The sequence below is a fragment of the Petromyzon marinus genome, chromosome 15 (assembly GCF_048934315.1).
Source record: "Petromyzon marinus isolate PM22_M1 ecotype Great Lakes invasive population chromosome 15, UKy_Petmar_22M1.pri1.0, whole genome shotgun sequence".
Classification (NCBI taxonomy): Eukaryota; Metazoa; Chordata; class Hyperoartia; order Petromyzontiformes; family Petromyzontidae; genus Petromyzon; species Petromyzon marinus.
In genome coordinates this window covers 10,526,024-10,544,842 of record NC_133681.1, presented here as the reverse complement: position 1 = coordinate 10,544,842, position 18,819 = coordinate 10,526,024, and the positions used below count along the sequence as shown (strand labels likewise).

Genomic DNA, 18,819 nt, shown 5'->3' with positions numbered 1-18,819 from the left:
CCGTTCTGTCGGATTCGGGGTCGGGGGGGGGGGGTGTAAAAAGTCTGCGTGCGTACAGGGAGGGGAGAGGGATCAAGTTTTGACAGATTTTTGCGTACGTACTCAATGGATGGCCCCTAAATATAAATAAATCGCACAATAACTTTGATTTTAAACATTATTAAATCCTGTTATTGTTTGAGTACTTTAATCAAATATAATTCATAAAACCACCTGGGAATTGCATTATTAATCAACAATTTGTATCTTATTAAAAATTCCTCATTTGCGTGTGTACAATCTCCCTTGGTTTAATTTATGCTGGGAATACATATGCAAGTCCTTCATTAAATATTCTGATAACATAAAAGTAATTGTTTTTTTTAATTATTTGCATAAGATCGAGATAGGGATCACAATATATGTCAAACAAGGGACTGTTGACAGATTGATAACATACCAAAGCATATGCAATGATACTCGGCGTTAATATAATATCGTTAGTACCAATCAAAGGTATGGTCCATTCACGTTGATCTGTTTCAACATTTAAAAAAAATACAGTAATATGCGTGAATCTGCGTACATTTCTGACATTCAATTCTCAAAACCATTTTACCGTATTTGTATATTTCCAGATAGCGTCATGGGTACTAAGAGAAAGACTCACAATAACTGGATTTTGTATTTCTATATGGGATATTAAACATATTTCAAAGCAAGGGTTCACACCGTGGTCAACATGTTTTAAACTGGATTTAATGCTGCAATTTGTTGCAGAGTTATGAGGGTAGCCTATAATCTGCTCATGGCCTCAAACCAGACTACAGGCAATTATGTGCCATAGCCTCGTGGGAAGTTTTTTTCCCCCCGAATCGCCCCAGGCTAATTCTTCATCCAAGCAAGTATTTAACATCCGCATGCACACAGGCAACAGATAAGGGATTATTTCCTCGCCATTTTGCAGACCCTGTGACATGCCACAAGCTGTGGGAAGTCATGCTACAGTCCCAATGTATGTTCCCCACCTGCAAAGAGTGGCGATTTAGTGTATGTGTCTGTGCAGTTTTTTTGGCAGCTACAATAAGGTAATTTGGTTGATGGGATGGCTAAAATATACTTTTATATGTTTTTGTTATTGTGGAGGATTCATTCTGTTACTTGCGTTCTCCACATGGATTAAATATAACATTCAGGAGCACTTTCATATAATTCCCTGCACATCTGAATGGCGTGGTTGGCTACGTACGGTGCGAAAGAAGTTCAACACACATACTTTAATTCTTATCAATTGCTACCATGACCGAATTGGTTTGGAATAACAAAAGGGTTGATCCAATATGTCCGGTGTACTTACTGGAGTATATATTCATCCGCAGAATACATATTATACTGTATACACAACTCATTGTGTCTCTTCATTTCATATTTAGCCAGAATCTACCTTAATTTAATACGTATGCTTTCATGACCAATGTGATTAATAAAAAGCGATCAAAATGTTAACAATTTTACACGACGTTGCGTTGGAGATTGTATCCAGCATCATCAGATTTCACTGAGCTCGCTGTTTCAACATTCTGGTTTGTTGAAAACGCAAAACTATTGGCATATTTTTCCATGCACATATTTGTCCAACTTTGTTTTTTTTGGCTTCGTCGTGTGGTGGAGGGTTATATATATAAAATAGTGACATTATACCTGCATAATCTAACCAAAAAGAAACAATAATTTATAAGAATATACTTTATGCATGGTCTGGTCATTTGCCAAGCAAAGGGTCACGTGACAAGATACACTAAGGATATATAATAACCACTGTATGTCCAAATGACATACCCCTAAATAATTAATGTTAGGATTACACAATGCCATAAATATTAAATGTACACCTTGCTTCAGGGCCTTTCGACATGGTCAGCAATTCTACATACATGTGGGGAGACTACTTATACAAATGTTTCTCATACTTAACAGTGTTTTCTATTCTAGTGCATAGGGCACTATATGTTCCAGGATATTACTTTTCAGATGTAAAATTGGTTACAGAGCACAAATCATGTATATATTTAATAATATAGTTGTATGGACTAATTACAATATTAACAGGATACAATCTCTTTCTTGAGAATTGAGGTGCATGAAATATACCTCAATCATCTATTCCAAAAGGGTGATGAAATGACTGGAATTGCAGACACATCGGCATGTCACATGCATATAAATTGAGATCCGTTTGAAGCACAATCATGCAAACCTTAGAGGGGAATCAAACACATGAACAGGCCATATTTAGAAAAGGTTTTTCTAGAATGGATGAAATTAGTTATTAAACTGTTTTATTTTACCAGGTAAGGCCTATAGAGCTATATAGTTGTTTTCAGAAGCGACCTGACCTTAAATTACATCTCAACGAATGTGGCTTATAATGTGGAAATGTATATCAGCAAAAATACTATACTCTCAACGCATGTTTTAAAATGTGGAGGGAAGAACCGGTGGACCCAGAAATATCCACACGACCACAGGGAGAACATGCAACATCCAAATATACAGGCGTCAGGGTCCGGATTGTTGTATATGTGGGTGTTATGAAAATTGATCAAAAATAATGAAAATTAAATAAAATTTGCATATATCCGAAATTATGTTAAGTTGTGCAATTATGCGTATAAATTATGCTAATTCGAGAAATAATCGTATTAATTATACAAGTGGGTGTGGTTATGTCAATGACAGCCTTTATGATAATCAGGCCCCGCCTCGTTGACGAGGTGGTGTTATCAATCGGGATAATGCAATTAATCGTATGCAGTTATGCTAGTGTCAAGAGTCAACTCGGCTTCGTGGTTTAACTTCGTATTATCGATCAGGATAATACAATGATTCTCGCTTTAGCATTTACCAAGTATGGATTAGAGTTTATGTTAGGTCCCCAAGTTCATATCATTCTCGCTTTAACATTTACTGAGTATGGATTAGTGTGTTTATGTTAGGTCGCCAAGTTCAGGTCTCAATTAGAGTATTTTAATGTAAGGTCCCCAAGTTCATATCTCAGAGTGTTTGTGTAAGGTCACCAAGTTCATATCTCATCGCAGAACCAGATCTTATGCGTAGATTTCAGGAAAGAATCACACGACCACTTCTGCATTAATCAATTTATTTCTAATTAAACCTTAACTCTAAAAGATACAACTCTCGGCTTGGAATTACAACACAGTATCAAGACAGTCTCATCAATGACTGGGTTGTTTCACTTTGACAACAGCACCTGTGGTTAACTCCGCCGCGTGACGCGAGCTGTTGGTGAGAGAGAGAGTCGTTAAAACATCTAAACACGACAAAACTTGATACTCTATTCTGAAAGATTATATTGGAATTCACTTTATTATGAAAGATTATACTGGAATTCACTCTATTATGAAAGATTATTCTGGAATTCACTCTATTATGAGGTTATGCTGGAATTCACTATATTATGAAATATTATACTGGAATTCACTCTATTATGAGAGATTATACTGGAATTCACTCTATTATGAAGGATTATGCTGGAATTCACTCTATTATGAGATTATACTGGGATTCACTCTATTATGAAAGATTATACTGGAATTTAATCTATTATGAGATTATACAAGAATTTGCACACGCAGTACCGCGCTTATGCATAGACCTATAAGCAACCCTTATCACATTGTTAGCACATTAGGTCACGGAACAGTTGATTATTCTGTAGAGTACGCGAGTACGTGCGCGATCAGTAACGAGAAGTACTTAAAGATTATATGACGATATTAATACGAAAAAGGCGATCAAAGACAGTTATTATTCCCAAAGGCACAAATATCTCAACAGATCCTTCAGGTAGATTTATATGATTACCGCAATGGCTTAGGGTGAGGGGGTGCGGTGGGGTGTGCTCTCTCCCCTGATATCCTTATCTTGGACTAACGTTTAATTAATTGTGGACCAGATCGCCTGATAAGGAAGCCGGTTGGATACGCTATTCCCCCCCCCACGTGAGCGTAGCTCCGTGGTGAAGGTGTCAAGGATTCATTCGTATTGATGGATCGGTTGGTACTTATGCGATTAGAAGTACAGCCCAAAACAAAATATTAAGGAGGAAATATTACGAATATACTTATAAACGATGGAGTGTTCACTCGATCTGCCGCAATGCCTTCACAACCACTGATGGCCTATGGCCTTGAGTATTGGCTTCTGGTTAAGGACCCGTGTATGTTTGTTTTGAATAGTCAGTGTTTGGAGTTGAGTCTTTAGGTCAAGTGAATGCCTGATTTGTCGTGTAGTGGAGCAGTGTGCGTCATACGGATCAGTTGATTAGGCTCGGCCCACACTGGTTGACGTAGGCTGACCAGCTGACACGTTGTTGTAGTTGCAATGGCGCACACAGCACGCTCGTAGCGTGCGCGGGAGGTGATGTCGGCTTGGCAGCTGGCCCACGTTGTTGTAGTTGCGATGGCGTACACAGCACGCTCGTAGCGTGCGCGGGTGGTGACGTCGGCTTGGCAGCTGGCGATACACGTTCGTAGCCTTGTCGCTAAACAGCGACCCTCGCCACCCCGCGGGCGGCAGAGACCTCCGTGTCGGCAGAGGATGACCCACGCAGGGGCGAGTTGAGCTGTCAAGCGGGCCTTGCCCGCCTGCAGATGGGATGGGGAGCCGCTCCGAAGAGTTGAGCCCCGATGGGCCAGCTCCGGTGAGCCGACCGAACTCAGCTGAGTTCCGGACGAGCTGATGAGTCGAGCCGACCCGCTGGTCGCACCTCGCTCCAGAGCCGACCTGCAGGTCGAACTCTTGCTGATGAGATGGCGAGCTCAGCTGATGGGCTAAGCTGAGCTGAGCTCAGCCGAGCCGAACCAGACTCCGATGAGCCGGCCGAACTGAACTTTCAATGCGGCAGCATCCTCTGTTATGCCAAAATCCTTCCTCTTGACTCCTCCCCACAAGGTGGGGCTTCTTTTGGATTTATCGGTGTGTCGTGGTCTGGAGCATGTATCCGTCTGTGTGTCCTTGTGTATGTATATCCTTGTGTGCGTCATTTACGGCCTTGTTCTATTGATTCCTCTTTCCATAGACCATCAAAAAAGCAGCAGGTGTTACAAATCATCTCACAGGCGTCTTTGTCTGTGTTGCGCAACCTGGAGGGAGGGGCGACATTTTCTCATACGACCTTTACCGACGCACGGAGAAATGGTTAAGTTTTTCTTAAGTTAACATTTTCATCACAGACTTACAGTTATGATTCTGCACGTGACTCGAGGTCTGCTTGTTTGCTGTGTCAGTCTTCCCTCGTGGCGCTTGACTTTAGCTCCATGGAAAGTGCTCTCTTAAGCATATGTATACTCTCATCATGTACGGCAGGGAGACAAAGGCGGCCGGGAGACACTCTTTTTCCCTGGCCCCCGGTCTCAAGTATCTGCAAGGCTATTCCAGCGGGACATAGCTCATGGCGCCTTCAAATTAAACTCCCTGTCCGACTCTCTCGCTGTCTGTCTCAGTCTCTGCCCCATTATTGTGCAACTGCTAGCTTTTGCACAATCACCCAATGGGGTCTCTCCCGCCCTTGCTTCAGGGCTGCGCCTTTATCCGGACTACACCGCCATGTATCTCAAGGCTCCTCATTAATTTCGTCATTCCGTCTGGCTGCGGTGGAGAAGTGTTATCTATCGGTTCTCAGCCTTGTGAGTACAGGTGGCAGCAATAATGAGTCGGCTCTGATTCTTTCCACTCCTATCTCTAGCGTGCCGAGGTCAGTTTCACACGCTGCATTCAGTGTTGCCTCTCTCTCACGCTACGATTTAGACAAAGGCGCCTCTGCTCCTCTTCCATTGCCCTTGATTCAACACTGCCCTATTATTCGCCTATGTGCTAAGGTTAGGGAATTCGTTTTGACTTTAGTAAAATTCTGTGTTTGTCATATGCTTTGGTCAGTATTGGATTAGCAAATGGGCAATAGTTCCTGATGTAGCTCGTCGCCTTGTCTCCAATTGGAGCGAGCACGAGGATTGATGGTTTAGCCTACTCCTGTTGTCGAATTTCGAACTTTAACGCTAGAAGATGCAGAATAAATGGTTGAGTTTTTTTTTGACTCACCTATATCTAGGCTAACGTGAACTCTCCGCGACCCTAGGCACCGCTTGTTCTCAGCTGTGTTTTTTTTTTAAGCGGCCCGTGCTGAGGTTGGAAGGTTGTCCTTGGAGCCTATTATTATTTTTTTATTTAATTATAAGGTGGAGTGTTAGTGTCAGTGTTCTGTCTGCCTCATTATTTAATTTCAAAACAACGGCCCTCTCATGGCCTCCACGTGCGGTTTGTTTAGGTTAGCCCTACCTTGCACACAGATAGCCTGTGATAATTGCATTGCCTTTTCCCCAACCCAATTATTGCCAAGGTCTGCTGCTGAGTTTGTTGGCACGCTCTTATCTCCGTTTTCACCCGCTACGGGAGGACAAGGCGTCTTTTTGGCTTACGTGTTGTTTTTCAGTTACTATGCTCTTATGTTTTTATTCCTTAATTATTTCGAAAAAAAATGTATATATGTATAAGCAAATTTCTTGTTAATATAAATTTTGTAAAAGGGCGCATATCCAACATTCCGCCCCTTTAAAAATGAATCGTGGTCAAATGGCCACGGGTTATTTTTTTAAAAAAGACATGCCTTTTTCCATCTTGAACCATCGACAGTCCTCAAGCTCGGAATTATTTCCTTACAACACGCTCGTACGTGTCACAACTTAGCATGATTACATTTGAAATAAGAAAAGACGAAAAATATTAAGGCAACACGTTACATCGGTTCTTATCAATTATTGTAAGACAGCGATTTGTTTTTAGTTCCTGAGAATAGCTGGATAGCGGTTTCGAACACGGTGGCACACCGTTTCCCTCATTCTACTTCTTTGCAACATGTTTACCAAGTTATTGGCAACCTTATTGCCACCTTTGGTCAAGAGTATATCATCATTTCTCTCATGGCCAGGTATTTTAGTGTAACCTGTGACCTTTCCATGCCACATCACAGCATCATCATCCGGGTTCATCGTCGTTATGGCTTTCGCCAAATGAGTACAGTTTACTGGTTTGTATCAGTCATTTTTTTATCCCTCTCTTGTCATCTGGAATTATGTGGCGTGAAATTATGCTGTGCATAACCAGGATCAGTAAACACCACGAGCTTCCGTGCTCGATTGTCGGGGTCATTTGCATTCTCCTCAGCCCTGTGTACATCGGTTGACTGCGGAAGTCGATTTGTTTCTGGGCCACGATTCGATTCCGTGCCTCTGAGTACTCTGTATTTCAACAAAATTCCCGATCCGTCATGGATCTTCATCTCCTCCATTTCAACACTCTGATCTCCATCCCTCCTTAGTGTGCCAGAGCATAATTTTCCACTCAAAGACTTATGCTTGTAAGTCTCTGTAGCACTTTTCTCTGCCACACTCGCAGTACCACCACGCAATTTCGCGACACAAGGGGTGGCATTTCCATTAACAAGACAATCAGGTTTTACTTCTCCTCCCTACAGTTGGTTATCATCTCCTGTCGGATCATACTTCAATGCAATTATGTTTTCCGGTTCGATATGTGTGTCAATTACGGGTGCAACACTTGCGTTCTCCACCACATTATCAGAACTGGTGCCCGACGCATTTAATTTTTCCCAATCATCACTCTCCTGATTTTCCTGTTCACCAGCAGTTTTCTTAATTTCTTTAACGGGGCTGTGATTTTTCCTCAGCTCAGTGGACACCTCTCTCATTGAAAGCTTCCTCTCAACCCCTGTGAGCGATTCATCACGTGCCCGTGTTACTTTTTGTCTCTCAGCCAAGCTCACGCCTGTCTCCCTATTTCTCATGCCTCTGCTCTCTCCTGGTAAAGCTGGTGGTGGGATCGATCGGAAGTGGACAGATTGTGTTTGACCTTTCGTGTGTTGTGGCATTGGGAACCGGCATGATTCTGCTCTCGGTCGCCACATGCCGCGGTTTTCGTAAATATGTGTCTTTGCACAGTATGATCGCTCCCAGCCTGTGGGCCATTGCCTCGCGGGATGGTTACCCTGTCCTCTGTGGGTGTAATTATTTTGGTAGGTCGTGGGTGCTTTCCGTGGAATTGGGAATCGGCGTGATTCTGCTCCTGGCTGCCACACGTGGCGATTTTCGTAAATATGTGTATTTGCTTCACCCGAGGGGAATATACTCCTGGCCTTGGGTTCTCCTTCACCAGTCCCCTGTTCACCTGTGTGGCCACTAGTGGGCGGTATATACTCCATGAGGGGACAGTCCTTGGGAACTACTGGTCGTATGTCGGCTTCCCCAAAGTCCTTTCCCAGTCTGTTGGTCAGTAGTTGAGTGGTCTGTATTTCTGCTGGACGCTTGGTTTCGTTCTTGATTGTCTGTGACAGGTCGTTGGGTTCTTGTGTTATCGTTTGAATTCCCGTAGAGTATTTTCCGACTTCTTCATCTTCTGGATCCTTATGCTGCTCCGGCATTGACTGTGCCCATATTTGTCGGGATTCAAGGTTCATAATGGGTTTAAGGCGATTCAGTAGTTCGATCCCAATGATCAGCTCTTTTCCTGGGTTCTGTACGACATATAGTGGATGGCTCATGTTGATTTTGTTGAACGTGAGCTTCATCATGAACTTGCCCAATGGTCGCATGTGGGTCCCTTCGCATCCTGAGTAGGTAAGCCTACTTGGCATCATCTGTAGTGTTTCATTCTTCCTCAGGAGGGCAGTCTGGAGTTCATCAAATAGGTCTTTGGATATCATGGATATTACTGCTCCAGTATCACAAAGGCCCTGGCTGGTCAGGGTGTCTTGCAGTATTACTTCCACGTGGACTCGTCCGACTCGTCCTACGGGAATTAATTTCCCCAGATGGTACCCTTTACCCTCTGGTACCACTTCGGTGACTGCTTTGGGGTTTCTTGAGTTTCTTATGTTCACTTGGGCTATCTTTGCGTTGGGTGTTTCCCCTTCCTGTGTGTGTACTGTTGGTATTATTGCCTTTGCTGTTTGCATGGGAGTCTTCATACTCTCTTGGTGTTCTCTTTCCATCCAACTGTGGTGGGCGTATCGACTCCTGTTGGTTGACTGTGGTCTATGCCCTATTGCTAGTGAAGGCGGCAGTCGGAGACGATATGGTGATTGGCTCGGTGGGCGTCGGCCTCCGCGGGGTAGGTATGACCCATCACTCGCTCTCCCTCCTCCATAGTTCCAGGATCCACCCTCTTCTGTATTCCAGGGCCGTGGGTGCCAGGTTCCTCTGGCCTCGCTTCTCTCTCTTCCATAGTTCCAAGATCCGCCCTCTTCTGTATTCCAGGGCTGTGACGGCCGTGGGTGCCAGGTTCCTCTGGCCTCGCTTCTCTCCCCACGTGGAACGTAATTCAGCGTGTTGCTGATGGGTGTTAATTCTAGTGGATTTGGCGCCCTCTCCTGGGGGGTTTCATGTCCGTCCCGTGTGGTGTTATTATTATTTCTTGGTAATTCGCTTCCCTCCAGATCGAGGCATTCTTTATCTTTGGTGATGATGTGTGTTTTGGCAATGCTAATGGTTCTCCGTTCATTCACCCAGGCATTGTGGGCTTTACTTTCGATCTGGCGCAGGGAGGCAGTCTCGGGGTCCAGTATCATTCCTACCATTCTCATTATTTCAGGTCTTAGTGATTGGAAGAACATAACTTTTAATATTTTCCCTTCTTCCTGGGCGTTGTCCAAGTCACCTGCGTAATATGCTCTCTTGAAGCGTAGGAGATAATCTCGTGGGTCTTCGTCTACACGCTGAGTCATCAATTTTGCTGCGTTCAATCCTTCGGATCGTGTGGAGTATTCCCCAAATCTCTTAATTACTGCTCGGCTCAATTGTTTAAAATCACTCTTGACCCTATTTGGCAGGGATGTTACCCATAGTCTGGCGGATTCATGTAGGCTCCTTGATAATAAACACGCCTTTTCTGCTGATTTACTCAGACCCCGGATCATTGCTTCTGCTTCTACTGTTGCGATGTGAGTGTGTATATTCCTGTTCTTGTTGTGTGGATCGAAATAGGGAATTCTCACGAGTGCTTTGTCCATTAGTTTGAGGGTTTTACTATTGAAAGTGTGTTGATCGTCGTCGGTGGCGTCTGTTCCTGAGTGCTCACTCGAGCTGTCCCTGCCTTCGCTATCACTACTGTCATGTTTCCTGTGTCTGTTTCGTGATCTCCCTCTGTCCGAAGATTCGTATCTGTTCCGTGGCTTGTGTCCCTTGTTTCTCTTATGTGGGTCTTGTGATCCATGCTTGTGGGTTGGTGGGCGTGATCTCCTTGAGCTGTGTCTATGTGGTGAGTGTTTTTGTCCTTGACCTTCATGCCGTCTACTACATGTGTGGTGGCTGCTAGGTGATGTGCTGTGTTTATATTTGTCTCGTGCTTCATGGTTGTCGGGATTCCTGTGTTTGTCATCTGTGGCGCGGGTGGTTTTGCGTCGGTGATTTTTACGTGTCGTGCGTCTCTCTGGTGAGCTGTCTGAGCTATCTGTATCTGATTGGTCATGTTTGCGTGATGTGCCTCTCTCTGGAGAGTGACCCCTGCTGTAGGTTCCACGTCGATCGTGCTTGCGTGGAATGTGTCTTTCTGGTGAGCTGTCTCTGTCATGAAGCTCGTCTCGCCCCAGCTCCGCCCTTTTTGGTACTATTCGTACTGAATATCCTGGTGACTTAGTGTTAATCTCTTGTCTCTCTCTAACCTCGAGGTGGTCAGCCTCATGTTTTCCTGTTTTCATCCGTATCTCTCCCTCCCCTCTCTCGGGCCGTGAGGGGGAATCTCTGTCAAAACCACTTTGATTGGTAGCCACCCCTCCTGTGGGACCTGTCCCTGGGTTACGTCCGCGTGGCTCGGAGTGTGGTAAACTGCCACTCCCGTATGTGTTATGTGTATCAACATCTGGGGGTTTTGCTGGTGCAACTAGTGCCGATTCTTTCTCTCTCACGAGGGCGTGCAGACGCTCTACCTCCTCTATTAGGGAAAGTTTCTCCTCTCTTTCCCTTTCAAATTTTACCTCATTCCATAATCTTTCTCTGTCTGTCTGTGTGAGGAGATATGAGTCTATCCTCGCTATTTCTGCAATTTTTACGTCACGTTTGGCTTTGCTACATTTCATCACATCCTTAAGTAGTTTCCCTCTATGTGCCTTAACATCTTCTATATGTCTCCCCTCCCATATGTCTCTCTGCTCTGTCTGCTCTCTAGCAGTCCGTCCAGTACGCTTTAACACAAATTCACGATATTGTTTTTCCATAGATTCCATCTCCTCCTCGGAGGTCCACTATTATGGGGTGTAGTTAATAGACCTAAGAGTGTATCTTAATTTCGACCTCTCATGTGCGGCGTTAGTTACTCTGGAATTTCACCTCAGAGCACGTATAAAAACATTTGTATCATAGGATGTGTTGGTTCAACTCGAGCAAATAATCTTACTCCAACTATCTTTGTTATACTCTGCTACTCTGGTATTTTCCTTCAGAGTGCGTTTTTTGTTTGTTTTACATCAATTTACAGTCACAGGGCAATGTTTATTCACAAAACCTTGGTTAATATAACAGTGATTCGTTCCTTAAATCAAGCATAAACTGTCTGCGAGAGATCCCGGACGAGCCCCCAATTTGTTGTATATGTGGGTGTTATGAAAATTGATGAAAAATAATGAAAATTAAATGAAATTTGCATTATATCCTAAAATGTTAATTTAGGTAATTATGCGTATAAATTATGCTAATTCGAGAGATAATCGTATTAACTATACGAGTGGGTGTGGTTATGTCAATGACAGTCTTTATGATAATCAGGCCCCGCCTCGTTGACGAGGTGGTGTTATCAATCGGGATAATGCAATTAATCGTATGCAGTTATGCTAGTGTCAAGAGTCAACTCGGCTTCGTGGTTTAACTTTGTATTATCGATCAGGATAATACAATGATTCTCGCTTTAGCATTTACCAAGTATGGATTCGAGTTTATGTTAGGTCCCCAAGTTCAGGTCTCAATTAGAGTATTTAATGTAAGGTCCCCAAGTTCATATCTCAGTTACAGTGTTTATGTAAGGGCACCAAGTTCATATCTCATCGCAGAACCAGATCTTATGCATAGATTTCAGGAAAGAATCACATGACCACTTCTGCATTAATCAATTAACTTCTAATTAAACCTTAACTCTAAAAGATACAACTCTCGGCTTGGAATTACAACACAGTATCAACACAGTCTCATCAATGACTGGGTTGTTTCACTTTGACAACAGCACCTGTGGTTAACTCCGCCGCGTCACGCGAGCTGTTGGTGAGAGAGAGAGTCGTTAAAACATCTAAACACGACAAAACTTGATACTCTATTCTGAAAGATTATATTGGAATTCACTTTATTATGAAAGATTATACTGGAATTCACTCTATTATGAGAGATTATTCTGGAATTCACTCTATTATGAGGTTATGCTGGAATTCACAATATTAAGAAAGATTATACTGGAATTCACTCTATTATGAGAGATTATACTGGAATTCACTCTTTTATGAAAGATTATGCTGGAATTCACTCTATTTTGAGAGATTATACTGGAATTCACTCTATTATGAAATATTATACTGGAATTTACTCTATTATGAGGTTATACTAGAATTTGCACACACAGTACCGTACTTATGCATAGACCTATAAGCAACCCTTATCAAGTTGTTAGCACATTAGGTCATGGAACAGTTGATTATTCTGTAGAGTACGCGAGTACGTGCGCGATCAGTAACGAGAAGTACTTAAAGATTATATGACGATATTAATACGAAAAAGGCGATCAAAAACAGTTATTATTCCCAAAGGCACAAATATCTCAACAGATCCATCGGGTAGATTTATATGATTACCGCAATGGCTTAGGGTGAGGGGGTGCGGTGGGGTGTGCTCTCTCCCCTGATATCCTTATATTGGACTAACGTTTAATTAATTGTGGACCAGATCGCCTGATAAGGAAGCCGGTTGGAAACGCTATTCCCCCCCCACGTGAGCGTAGCTCCGTGGTGAAGGTGTCAAGGATTCATTCGTATTGATGGATCGATTGGTACTTATGCGATTAGAAGTACAGCCCAAAACAAAATATTAAGGAGGAAATATTACGAATATACTTATAAACGATGGAGTGTTCACTCGATCTGCCGCAATGCCTTCACAACCACTGATTGCCTATGGACTTGAGTATTGGCTTCTGGTTAAGGACCCGTGTATGTTTGAGTGATATGAATTGTTTTGAATAGTCAGTGTTTGGAGTTGAGTCTTTAGGTCAAGCGAATGCCTGATTTGTCGTGTAGTGGAGCAGTGTGCGTCATACAGATCAGTTGATTAGGCTCGGCCCACACTGGTTAACGTTGTTGTAGTTGCGATGGCGTACACAGCATGCTCGTAGCGTGTGCGGGAGGTGATGTCGGCTTGGCAGCTGGCCCACGTTGTTGTAGTTGCGATGGCGTACACAGCACGCTCGTAGCGTGCGCGGGAGGTGACGTCGGCTTGGCAGCTGGCAATACACGTTCGTAGCCTTGTCGCTAAACAGCAACCCTCGCCACCCCGGCGGGTGGCAGAGACCTCTGCGTCAGCAGAGGATGACCCACGCAGGGGTGAGTTGAGCTGTCAAGTGGGTCTTGCCTGCCTGCAGATGAGATGGGGAGCCGCTCCGATGAGTTGAGCCCCGATGGGCCAGCTCCGGTGAGCCGACCGAACTCAGCTGAGTTCCGGACGAACTGATGAGTCGAGCCGACCCACTGGTCGCAGCTCGCTCCTGAGCCGACCCGCAGGTCGAACTCTTGCTGATGAGATGGCGAGCTCAGCTGATGGGCTCAGCTGAGCTGAGCTCAGCCAAGCCGAACCGGACTCCGATGAGCCGGCCAAACTGACCTTTCAATGCGGCAGCGTCCTCTTTTATGCCAAAATCCTTCCTCTTGACTCCTCCCCACAAGGTGGGGCTTCTTTTGGATTTATCTATGTGTCGTGGTCTGGAGCGTGTGTCCGTCTGTGTGTCCTTGTGTATGTGTATCCTTGTGTGCGTCATTTACGGCCTTGTTCTATTGATTCCTCTTTCCATAGACCATCAAAAAAACAGCAGGTGTTACAAATCATCTCACAGGCGCCTTTGTCTGTGTTGCGCAACCTGGAGGGAGGCGCGACGTTCCCTCATACGACCTTTACCGACGCACGGAGAAATGGTTAAGTTTTTCTTAAGTTAACATTTTCATCACAGACTTACAGTTATGATTCTGCACGTGACTCGAGGTTTGCTTGTTTGCTGTGTCAGTCTTCCCTCGTGGCGCTTGACTTTAGCTCCATGGAAAGTGCTCTCTTAAGCATATGTTTACTCTCATCATGTACGGCAGGGAGACAAAGGCGGCCGGGAGACACTCTTTTTCCCTGGCCCCCGGTCTCAAGTATCTGCAAGGTCATGCCAGCAGGACATAGCTCATGGCGCCTTTAAATGAAACTCCCTGTCCCACTCTCTCGCTGTCTGTCTCAGTCTCTGCCCCATTATCGTGCAACTGCTAGCTTTAGCACAAACACCCAATGGGGTCTGTCCCGTCCTTGCTTCAGGGCTGCACCTTTATCCGGACTACACCGCCATGCATCTCAAGGCTCCTCATTAATTTCGTCATTCCGTCTGGCTGCGGTGGAGAAGTGTTATCTATCGGTTCTCAGCCTTGTGAGTACAGGTGGCAGCAATAATGAGTCGGCTCTGATTCTTTCCACTCTTATCTCGAGCGTGCCGAGGTCAGTTTCACACGCTGCATTCAGTGTTGCCTCTCTCTCACGCTACGATTTAGACAAAGGCGCCTCTGCTCCTCTTCCATTGCCCTTGATTCAACACTGCCCTATTATTCGCCTATGTGCTAAGGTTAGGGAAGTCGTTTTGACTTTAGTAAAATTCTGTGTTTGTCATATGCTTCGGTCAGGTTGTACAGACACTTATTAAAGATGAATTAACATTCAGTATTGGATTAGCAAATGGGCAATAGTTCCTGATGTAGCTCGTGGCCTCGCCTACAATTGGAGTAAACACGAGAATCGATAGTTTAGCCTACTCCTGTTGTCGAATTTCGAACTTTAACGCTAGAAGATGCAGAATAAATGGTTGAGGTTTTTTTTTTGACTCACCTATATCTAGGCTAACATGAACTCTCTGCGACCCTAGGCACGGCTTGCTCTCAGCTGTGTTTTTTTTAAAAGCGGCCCGTGCTGAGGTTGTAAGTTTGTCCTTGGAGCGAATTATTTATTAAATTTATTTATTTAATTATAAGGTGGAGTGTTAGTGTCAATGTTCTGTCTGCCTCATTATTTAATTTCAAAACAACGGCCCTCTCATGGCCTCCACGTGCGGTTTGTTTAGGTTAGCCCTACCTTGCACACAGATAGCCTGTAATAATTGCCTTGCCTTTTCCCCAACCCAATTATTGCCAAGGTCTGCTGCTGAGTTTGTTGGCATGCTCTTATCTCCGCTTTCACCCGCTACGGGAGGACAAGGCGTCTTTTTGGCTTACGTGTTGTTTTTCAGTTACTATGCTCTTATGTTTTTATTCATTAATTATTTCGAAAAAAGATATATGTATAAGCGAATTTCTTGTTAATATTAATTTTGGAAAAAGGCGCATATCCAACAGGATCAAACCCACAAACTCCTGTATACCAGGAAAGGTAGTTAACATCTCACCACGGCACCCTATTTGGGAACATATACTGAATTTGAATGACTAAAGGAGCAATATATTTATTAGAAGGGGAGTCAGACAAGGAGACACTCAGCAAAGTTATCCACATCAACGTTAGAAGATAGATTATTCTCCAAACGTTGAATTGGATATAAAAAAAGAAAACATGATAATCATTATCAGATATTTTCTGATTACATTCCCATTATGAGCGACAGGGAATTATTTAAGAACTCGGTAAAAATTTAGCAAAGTTAGACTCCAAATAAAAATGAGCAGAACAAATGTGACCTACAAGTTAGCTAAACGACTGAAGATATCTGTTGGAGGAACACAGCTGAGCAACATCTCAGTTGTAGGGAACAAATTATATTTTACGGAAGGAATGCTGCTGCCTCACCAACAATAAGGCAATACAAACTCCTTGCTATTTTTCATACAGTAAATCTCAAGCAGCAAATTCTTCCTTAAGTTTCCAGCCGGTATTTTGTAGTTGTGTAAGTAATTGTCGATCTGTATTGTGTACATCAATCGCTTAACTATATAATATTAACCCACTGATATACACTGGTGGCAACACACAATAATTAACCGATTAGAAAAAATACAACATTAATTGTGGCAAGTGACAACTTTGAATTTGGGAAACGATATTGGTCTACACAATGGTATCCTGCTGACAAATTATTTCAGGAGACCTTTAACGTGGCTTTATCACTGCAAAACTGATATGCCTATATACAGTATATAAACTGTCTTGCTGAAAAATGCACAACCCACTAATCAATTTGGACATCTATTCCAATAATCAAGTCACAGTGTCCCCCTGTTCAAAGAGGACAAGGGGTTGAATTCATGATTATCGGCAGCCCTGAGTCAGTGGTGGACTTTATGTATTCCTATGGTGGGGGCCAGTCTATCCATAGTATTATCGCCGTAGTTACAAAATGGAATATGTAATGTTTGTGTTCTAGTTCTGCTATATTCATACCTCTAAGCGACTTGTCAAAAACCACAGTGTTTGGTAGGATGGTAGATAGGTTAATGCTCGGTTATCCAGGTTGTGGGTTAACTCTGCTCGCAAAAAATATTAATGTTCATGCTGGTTTAATCACGAGCTGCTTCTCAGCCGTTTGATGGTCAGTGACCGGGTGCCCTCATGACAAAAAAAAAACATGTTGGCATGCAATCTGATTGCTATATAAAAACAGACGTCTCTACATCTTCACACCTGCTATGCATAGATAAACAATGCAATTGTTTTAAAACAATGCTTTACGTATGTTTTGTGCTTTATCCAGGCCAACCCTCCCACTAATTAATTTACCTGGAATAATTATTCCAGGTAAATTATTCCAGGTAAATTAATAATCAGCACTTGACTCTATTTGGCATACGTCTTTAAATTCCCTCTTGTGAGAAGCAGTAGATTATGCAATGACAATGAACTTTAATAACAGAAAATGAATGAGTAATTATGCAAAAATAAATCAATAAGGAATTAACACAATCGATGAAATTACATGACATATACTTGTAAATTGTATAATGTACTTATTTACATAATTATTTTCACACACATCCATATTCTGCACAGTGGTAAATGGATCAGTTAATAGTGCACCTTGCGGCTCTGCTATATTATGTCACCAAAGGGCACCAGGGCTATGGAGCTTGGCCAATTCCAGCTCAGGTCACAAGCACTCAAATTGGGATTCAGCGATATCATTAACTACTGTGTTGGAAAAATCAGCACGTCATTGACTGTTTAATGCAGAAAGGCTTTTGCACTCATCTTGCAATGTGCCATACGTGTGTGATTATAACACACCGGAAGTTAGAATCCAAATATGTGCCAAAATATAATGAATGCTGTAGGTGCCAAATCTTGCTATGGTTCAACATGGGATTGTGCACATTGCGTCTCTTCAGTACAGTGGTAGAGTGTAATTTTCTATTTTTATATTTTCTATTTTACCAGGTAAGACCCACTGAGCTATATAGCTCTTTATTTAGAGGTGACCTGGCCACAAATAACAACTCAACGAAGTGGCTTATAACGCGAAATTTATAGCAAGCAAATACTCGAAACGTATGTTGATTCTAAATTAGGAGGAAAAACACGGAGGACCCGGAGAAAACTATACACGACCACGGGAAGAGAGACATGCAAACTCCAAATATAGAGGCGTTAGGGTCGGGATCGAACCCACAATCTCCAGTATGTATTCGGATGACGATAGTATCCTGTAATGTATGTACGCCTAGTCATCGACTTACGAACCCAATTAGTTCCTGAGACCCGTTTGCAAGTCGAACTGTTCATAAGTCGGAACACAATAATGCACCGTATTTAAATGCCCATATGGTCAGTGTTAATGAAATGTGTTTCGGTTCAACAAAAGGGAAGCAAAGCTTTATACTTAAGAATAAATATTGTACATTTGCATGCAATACTGCAAAACAATACGGCATAGCAATTAAAACAGAGAATAAAGTAACATGAAAATAAAAAGTTGTATTTTCAATGACCTTGAGTCCTGGTGCTGGCTTGTTTGTCGGAAGGGGGGCAATGAGTGACCACAATTGCACATACGCGGGGCAAGCACGCACATACACACAGCCACACACACGGGAGCGTGTTCACACACACACACACAAAGACATCCCAACGACAACGATCCCCCATCGTGTAGCCTTAACAGGCTATTTGGGCAAATGCTGTTAACAAGCAGCGCCAACGAGGGAGTGAGTGGCCAACGCCACTCCCGGCTGCCTTTGTCTCCCCCAGTGGCGATGTTACACACCGCACGAGGTACTCATTTGAGGCTGAGTCGACCTAGGTAGGCTCAAAACCGGTTCATGTAATCGTCACGAGTATTGGTCGGGAGCAAAACTCAAACTCGAGTCGCCGCTTTTGTAGCGAACCGCTACACTGCCGCTTCCCACACACTCACTTTCACACACAAAGACAAATAACAGACTGTTGGGGCAAGTGCTGTTAGCGAGCAGCACCTATGAAGGCCGGAACGGTACACGAGGGGGTGGGTGGCCAGCACCACGCCCGACCGCCTTTGTTTTCCCAATGGCGATGTTTT

General features: G+C 43.4%; 2 long non-coding RNA genes across 2 annotated transcripts; one reads left to right on the top strand and one right to left on the bottom strand.

The window, feature by feature from the left end:
- The first annotated feature begins 2,672 nt into the window (after positions 1-2,672).
- On the top strand, positions 2,673-3,360 carry LOC142924646 (uncharacterized). The gene is made up of 2 exons (XR_012941758.1): positions 2,673-2,975; positions 3,052-3,360. It is a non-coding gene; the product is annotated as an uncharacterized LOC142924646 (long non-coding RNA).
- LOC142924645 (uncharacterized) lies at positions 3,123-14,795 on the bottom strand. Its single transcript, XR_012941757.1, has 2 exons — positions 4,313-14,795; positions 3,123-3,279 (listed from the first exon to the last, which is right to left on the bottom strand). It is a non-coding gene; the product is annotated as an uncharacterized LOC142924645 (long non-coding RNA).
- Between the last annotated feature and the right edge of the window lie 4,024 nt (positions 14,796-18,819).